Source organism: Miniopterus schreibersii (genome assembly GCF_964146895.1).
Source record: "Miniopterus schreibersii genome assembly, chromosome: 1".
Taxonomy (NCBI): Eukaryota; Metazoa; Chordata; class Mammalia; order Chiroptera; family Miniopteridae; genus Miniopterus; species Miniopterus schreibersii.
Genome location: NC_138101.1, coordinates 60,716,757 through 60,725,740, shown reverse-complemented (window position 1 = coordinate 60,725,740; position 8,984 = coordinate 60,716,757).

Sequence of the window (8,984 nt, the reverse complement as noted above, 5' to 3'; positions counted from 1 at the left end):
TGGTTTATTATTACTGGATTTATCCTGGCTTTAGAAAGGACCAGGTACAAGTATCAAAAAGCTTACCACAGATTGGGTGGTTGGCAAAGCTTTCCTGGTGCACAGATCCTACCAAGTTTCTTTCTTCCCTTAACTCAGTCTTCTTCATTTTTTCCTGAGGCAGAGACCCTTCATTTCTTGAGCTGACCAGAAGACCTAGTTTCTCTTAGTGACCATGTGACTTTCATGAAGAGCTCTGTCTCCCTAGTAGCCTGTCTTCTTCTGAATTCCTTTGAAGCTATTTTTGAACTTTTTCTTTCAAAGATCATCCCGTATGTGAACTTCCACTAAGTTCTTATTATCAAGAGATGCATTAATATTCCTCTTATTTGCATCAGTATATGCCAGACTATGCTGAATATTAGGAACACACAGATATAAAGGTCAGAGGATTCCTGATAGATATTTGTCATCCAAATAAACATGATAAGGAGTATTCTTCAGGGACTTATATTGACCCTTATGTTATGGCTCCATTTGATACTAACCTGGGGCCATAATGATGATGATGGTAATAGATTGCAAAAAATAAAGGAACAATGGGATAAGAATAGAAGGTTGTTGAATAATAATTGCTAAAGGATACTATCCACATAGAAAATTCAAATTAATTATCTCTGTCCATGTTCTGTAGTCTAAATATTTTATGAAAGTTTCCTGAAAATAAACGCAATAATGCTTTAGAATGACCATGTGATTAGGTTAGGCATCCTCATAGAAACTATGTGTAAACTTTACCATTTACTTAAGTTGACAAAGATGGAGAATTTTGGAAAGTGTTTGTGGTAGCCAGCCTCCAAGATGCCCCCAATGATCTCTCCCTTATTCACACTCCCCTACAGCCCCCCACCATTGAGATCAATAGAATGAGGCAGAAATGATGATATGTGACTTTCAAAGCTAGGTCATAAAAGTCATCCTGGATTGGTGATGCTCTCTTTCTTGGATCGCTCACTGGGGAAGCCAGATGTCATGTTAGGAAGGCACTCAAACAGCCTTATGGCGAGGCCCACATGGTCAGGAGCTGAGGCCTCCTACCAACTTCCAGTAAGGAACCTAGTGAGGAAGCCATTTCGAAAGTAGATTCTCCAGCCCCATCTAATTCTTTACGTATCTTCAGCCCCTCTAACATCTTCACTGCAACCTCATGAGCGTTCTTGAGCCAGAGCCCTTTAACTAAGCACCTCCCAAACTCTTGACCCACATAAATCGTGTGAAGTAATGTTTCTTATTTTAAGTTTTAGTGTAATATGTTATGCAGCAATTGGTAGCAAATACAGTGTCATATGGAAATTTTGAAGGTACTATTCTCCCTCAAATCCTATGGTGCTAAAATCAACTTCATCTACCTGATCTCCCAATGCACAACTTAATTTCCACTTGAAAATGTTTCCAGAGTTCTGGACATTTTGCCCCTTTACCTTGATATTTTTCAACATTTAGTGGTAGAGCTTAGTGATTCAGAAACTGGACTTTGGAGTTAACAGACTTTAGTTAAATCATTGTCCTGTCACCACTCATTAGCAGTGTCACCTGTGGAAAGATGTACCTCAGTTTTCTTGTCAGCATCATTATAATAATAAAAACAACCCAAAAGACTGATATAAGGATTAATTAGATAATATCTGTATATGTAAGCACTTAGCATATTTCTGGATCATAAAAACTAGTGATGATGATGATGATGATGATGATGATGACAGTGATGATATGAGGATGAGGATGAAGGTGATGGAGAAGGTAAAAAGCTCCTTGTTTTCAATTTGCAGGTAAATGTGTTATGAGGTAAAAGAACCTTTGCAATTCTATATAGTGGTCTCAGGGATTATCCTCTACTTCTTCCTGCACACATATAATTACATCTATAATAATCGTTATTTAATTTTGCAACATCCATATTTCTCTAATTGTTCATTCCCTTTTCTATAGCCCACAATAAAGCAAGCATGTTACATGATAGAAGCACATACTACTCAGTCAATTAAAGCCTAATTTTACCAATACATTTCATTTTGATGGATATTTATGTTTCTATTGCTTACTCTTTTTACAGATAGGTGAAAATGCACAAATTGTTCAACTATTCAACTATCTGTAGAGACATATAACTATAGCTTTGTTGGGCAAGTTAAATAAATATCTATAATAGGATTAATTTTAAAAATTATATAGAGTTTCTTTATTTAAAGAAGACTAGGTTATGTTCCCATTTCATGATTAAATGTAATTGGTTTTCTTTTCTTAATGGAATTTGACAAATTAAGAAAGAAGACCTACTTGTAGTATAGACCTACTAATAGTGACAAGTAGCTGCTACCATGGTGCCTCCATTTTGTTCTCAGTTTTATCAAGTTTAAAGTAATTGGATTGAGCCCGGCCGGGCGTGGCTCAGCGGTTGAGCATCGACCTAGGATCCAGGCGATCAGGGTTCGATTCCCTGTCAGGGCACATGCCCGGGTTTCAGGCTTGATCCCCAGCAGGGGGCCTGCAGGAGGCAGCCAATCAATGACTTTCATCATTGGTGTTTCTATCTCTCTCTCTCTCCCTCTCCTTTCCTATCTCTGAAATCAATAAAGATATATATTTTTTTTAAAAAGTAATTGGATTGAACTAAATGACTTACAGAGTCATCTTTTTTTTTCTTTCAGATTTCTATTTATTCTCTGTTGGGGAACTCATAAGCTCACTTTTTCCCCTCCAACAGCTACTAAAGATGAAAAGCTTGGCTGAACCTTTATTTCTAAATGACTATCTAGTCTTAAAGGTGACTCTACCTGCCTTTTATATACCTATGGAGTATCTTCAGTCAGGAAGTCAAAAAACTTCACTAGATAGTTCCAAAAAGATCTATCTAAATATATTTCCAGGATACCTCTTGTCATGACACCAGCACTAAAAACATTATCAACAACAATGGAGGGCTCCCTGAACGCTGAGCAACATTTTCAACAACTCATGTGTTTTACCTCCTTTAATCCTTACCTTAACCCTATTAGCTATTGTTTCTCCCAGTTTACAGCGTTGCTTGGTACCTCATTAAGAGTACTCTACATTCTCCACTCACCAGAAAGGGGGAGAGCATTCTTACCTTCTCCATGGAGTCATCAACACAGCCTTCTTCCTGCCAGTAACAGTGGGAGCTGAACTTTATTTATTTATTATTATTTATTTAAGTATTATTTTATTGATTTCAGAGAGAGGAAGGGAGAGGGAGAGAGAAATAAAAACATCAATGATGAGAGAGAGTCATTGATCAGCTACCTCTTGCATGCCCCCAACTGGGCATGTGCCCTGACTAAGAATCAAACTATGATCTCCTGGATCATAGGTCAATGCTCAACCTTTGAGCCATGCTGGCCAGGCAGGAGCTGAACTTTAAAAAGTGCAATTCTTCAAAGTGAGAACTGAGTAAGACACAATGTTCATATCAAAGGGGTAAACATGTGATGTGGTCTAGAAGCACATTTTGAGAGTTACAATGCTTTGCTTGGAAGTCTTAAAATACAGTCCTCCCCACCCTCCATGCCCACCCCACATACAATACACACATATACAAGGTATTTGTTTCAGCCATTTTAAATATCTTCAGTTTGATTGCATACTACAATATCAGAAATGGAACATCTCTTATGTTTACTGGCTTTTTAAAAAACCTCAAGTCTCACACCAAAAATCAATCAGGTGAATGAATCATTTTAGAGAAGGCAGGCAGCAAATAACAGATAGAAATTTGGAAAGATCAGGGCTCTGTCTAGAAAATAAAAACCCACCTGACTTTCCAAATAATCAGATGTATTGGTGGGTGCTTAGATATGGGTTTCTTGTGATTATTTATCTAATTAAGGCAATTAATATTCATTAAAGTTTTTTCCATGGAAACAATATCCAAGGTACACACTGGTTTCAAAAGGGCTTGTTTCAAGCATAGAACAGGAAACAAAGTTTTAATAGAGAACTTAGAGGCCAAGTGGTGCCTATCACCTCTGAAGCAGAGAGCCTCGATTTCCAATGCATTTGGTTAATGCCAATTTAACCACTCTGTTTGTGGGAATGGGAGACTGGAAAATAAAATGTTACAAAATATTATTTTACATATATGTCCTTTATTTTATACTGAATAAGCATGTGCACTTATACATTAGATATTGTACATAATTACAAACATCCACATGCCATATTATACAGGGCTGTATACTCAAAACCCTGAAATAAGACTTATGGGCAATTTTAAGGGATTTCCAAGGATAATTTTGACCTTACTTGCCATTTGCCTTGAGCCCAGTCTTAGAAACCCAACCAGCCTGTGAGTCCAATGTGAATTAAAATGGCCCTCAAATTGAACAGACTGAGGGATCTCAGAGGGAAAGTGGGGATGGGGGAGTGGGTGGGGAGAGATTAAAAGAGAAAAGATTTTTTTAAAAATGGCCCTCAATGAGTAAAACTGCCCATGGGATAAATGTCTCCTGGTTCCAAGTACTAATTCAGGTCTGATTATTACTAAGGTGGAGTCTCTCTGTCAGATACTGAAATTCACCAGGAATAGAGAAGGAAATGAGGTCAGAGTGACTCAGGAGCATTTTTTATAGCATCTAGAATTGTCCAAAGGTTGCTTTAGTCACACTAAGACAATTGGGAGAAAACTTAGGTGAGAAGAGCTTTCAAAACTAGGGGAACATACTCTAAAGTCAGTGAGAAAGTGTTTGGTGAGCTATCATATTAGAAGTGTGTTGTGCTGAGTTAAAAATGGTTTTCATGCCCATGAGTTGGCTTCATTAGCTGCTGAGGGCATACAGAGAGGACAGATCACCAGAGTTAGCCAGAAAAGTCCTCCGTACCTACTCTCTTCTTAGAGGCTGTGTGTGTGTTAATTATACAGAGAACAAGTCTTAATGGAAGGGGATATATCTTTACAGGGACTAAAATAGAAGCACATTAAAGTCAGGCAGGTGTTTGACTAGGGAATGCAAACCCATCTATTCAAAAGAGGCTCTGGAAGTTTTTATTTAAATGTTTTCAGCAAAATAAACTGTTACTAGGAAAACATCTTGTTGTAAATATAAGAAGGGTCTGCAGGCCTGAAATGTATCTGCCTGACTTCTCCTTCCTTTGTAATCCCACTAAGCCTAAAAGCTCAGCAATGAAAGTCAGATGTCCTTGCACCCTTTGTCACCCATGGCTGCCAGTAAAATTGGTCAGCTTTCTGAGCTTAAAGTAAACAGTCTTTATTGACTAATGACCCCAGACCTTTAAAAGACTATGTATTCAGAGACTTCTTTTTTGGCCCAGGAAGCTCTTGCATGATATAATGGGCCAATCTATAGACAGCAAAGAGTTGTGGTGGAGACAGTAACTGATTTAATGAAATGCTGTGGCATATGCCAAAGAGGCCTGTTCTGAATTCACCTCATTGACTATTGAGTGGAATTGTAAGCAAAAGTCATTGTTTTAGGATTTATTCATTCTGAATTTGTATTATTCTATAACAACGTATTTTGAAGTTTATCTTTGCGCTAATTTTTAAGTTTGTTACTAAGCAAATTTGTAAGGTTAATGAGATAACAGGGGAATGGTTTGTTAAGTTTTGAGTGCTAAGTGTTTCTAAGGACTTTGGATATGACTATTTATAAACAATATAATAATAATACTCATAGATTGCAATGCTTTGATGCATTAGTTATAAATCATTTTTAGCTATCATTTACAGAGAATTCTCCCTAAATAAATTTGCTAGCTTCTTTCTGGTTATCCAAAAGTAATATTTAAACTATTGATTGAATAATATAGACAAAATAGCATTTACTGGGTTCTTACCCTTCATTCAATAGTCAACAAAGATTCGTTGTGTGCCTACTGTGTGGCAGGCCCTTTTGTACTGGGGGTGATATCAGAGAACAAGAAGAAAAAAAGAAAGAAAAATTTTTCCTGCTTTTACAGAGCTTATATTTTCCTAGATGTTGGAATTAAAACAATAAACAACTCAGACATGACCCCTGCCTGCAGAGAGTTTAAATTCTGGTGGTAAAGATGGGCAATAAATCAGGAAAACAATTTTATAAAGGTAATTGGATTCTAATACAAAGTAATATACAGGGTGATGGAGTATATGGTCATTCTGAGGTCCACTTTAGACAGAGTGGTCAGGGAAGATCTCCTGAGGAAATCAGATTAAGCTAAAAGAGGAAGGATAATAAACCGGGATAAGGGAGGAAGAGTTTTTCAGACAGATTGATAGCCCAAGGTAAGGAAGAGTTTGCTGAGAGAAAGAGAAAGACAGAGAGAGAACTGCTAAGACCAGAGTTTACTGTGAGCAGCCCTGGAGTCACTGGTGAGAGGGAGGTCACCCATGATTTGAACTTTATGCTAAGTGCAAAGGGAAGGGTTTTAAGAAAGGGAGTGGTAACACTAATTTGTATTTGCAAAAAGTCATTCTGACAACTGGAGAATGGATGGCAGAGAGGCAAAGAGGGAGCAAGGAAAGAAGTTTGGAGGCTGTGTAAAAATGGTGAGGATTTGAACCAGTGGTGGCTTGGGAAATGAAGAGTAGGTAGTGGCTTTCGAGTATATTTTGGAGGTTGATTTGAGAGGACTTATTTAAGAATGGGATGGGAATGGGCAGAGTAAAAGGGAAGAAACAGGCCTCAATTGATCAAATATTGAGATGGAAAAAATACTGGGATGGAAATAAGGTTGGCTGGGGAAAGAAAAGGGTGTTGTGAACAACCATGAGTTCACTTCTTGACATGTTACATGTGTGACGTCTATTGGACATCCACATGAAAGTGTCATAAGGCCTATGGGATACTTGAATCTGGAATTGAAGGACAATGTCTAGGCTGAAGACGTAATGTTGACACCACCAGCAAATGCAAAGCATTTAAAACCATAGGCCAGGATGAGATCAGACTGAGGAAAGACTAGATGAAAGGGGACAGCGCTTTTTTAAAAAATTGTAGACTCACTAATGTACAAGGCATACTGCTTAGTCATTGCGGGCAAACAGACATATAAAGTCAAAGCCTTTATTCTCAAGATACTTACATTCTGGGTGTGAGATAAGACACATGTAAGTGAAAGTAAATGTCAAAAAAAAAGGTGGGGGAATACTTTCCTAATCTAGAGAGGAATTACTATGAGCATTGATAATGAGTCGCTTTGTCAAGGTGATGGTAGCTTAAGACCGTAGGTGGGGGACCGACCAAGATCCAGGGAGACTGTGAAACCTTCAAAAGTGGATGGTTTGCATATCTGTATCTATTTTTTTTTCTAAGAGAGAAAAGTGTCAAATTGAAATTGTTGAATTCTCAAAGGGTTTTGTGAATCAAAATAGATTAGAAATGTTGCCATAGGAGATCGATTTAATCATGACCTTAAAAAGAGTGGTTAAATTATGGAAGTACAGAGAAGGAGGAAAGATTTTCTGCAGGTGGGGAGAGTGCACGACATAAGCAAAGAACCATTATGAGAAGGAAACATGCGAGGCATGCTTGGAAACGGTTGTGGACTTGTGTGATTGGGATGGGTATTAATGCAGAACAGTGAAGAAACTGAAGCTGGAAAATAGGAGGGGACTAAAACGGAAGACAAACCTAAATTCAAACTAAGGACTTGGACTTTCTCTTAGAGACCATGAGGAATCACTGGATTCAATTCAATTAAAAATAGTGAGCATCTGATACATATAAAACAATGTGTGGTATCCTAGTTGCAGTGGTAGAAAGTGTGATGCACGTGTAGGGGGAAAGGGTTAAAATTTCCGCATAGAATAACAATAGGTAGCAATAATTAACATTTATTCCTGGCTTACAATGGGCCAGGCCCTGTGCAAAGTGCTTTAAATGGGTTATCCAATTTAATCCTCACAACCCTGTTGAGATGAACCCTACCGGAGTAAGGGAAGTTAAATTACTTGTCCTCAGTTATAAAGCTAGGAAAAGTGGAGTCGTTATTCAACCTCCTGCAGTGTAACTCCAGCGCCCAAGCTCTGTTGACAGCCTCGAAATATCCTGACTTACTGCTGCAGCCAGAGATGGCCATGGCACCAAGCTTCTCGTCAAAAACAGGGCTACGGACACCTCTGGAGTTTACCAAGTGGGATGTGAAGTCACAAAATAACTGTTGCATATTATCAACTTTATTTCAAGATTTGAGAAAAATATATATGAAAATAGGCATAGGAATTCATGGTTATAAAAAAAAACACATTAATTTTTAATGAGCATATTTTATAACAGATACTCAGAAAGTGAACAATCATAAGCATAAAGCTCAACATACTTTTACAAAGTGAACACATCCATGTAACCATCTCTGAGATGAAGACGCAGAACATTCCAGCACTGCAGAGCCCCCATTTGCCCTATCTCTGATACCATCAGCAAGAGTAACCACTCTCCTGACTTCCAACACTAATGATTAGTTTGTCCTGTTTTAGATTTTCATATAAATAAAATTATTTAATATGTTCTCTTTGCAGCTGTCTTCTTTTCCAAACATTACATTTGTGAGATTCATCTATATTGTTGCATGTGTCTGTAGTTTGTTTATTTAAGTCATATTAGTTTTTAAGGTAAAACATAATGCCACGACAAAATTATTTGCCTTTTTAGAGAATATATGCACAGTTTTTGAGAAAGCAATTTAGTCTCCTTTTCCCTTTGGTCACTTTGATGACAAAGTTTGAGCAACACAGGCACAGCACTGAACTGGGGGTCAGGAGAAATGAATTCTAGTCCTCCAGTACTCATAGCTGTGTGACCTTCAGTAAGTCACTGAAATTCTCTGAACTCTCTTTCCCACATTAATAAAATAAGGAAGAAAAGATCAAAGTTCTCTTTGGTCTGCCCCAGTATGAGTTCCCTTTGCTTCGATTCTAAGTGGAATTTGCTTAACTTAAGAAAAATTTATAGAGGAAACAAAATTTTCCAAAATAAAATTATTGCTTCTAT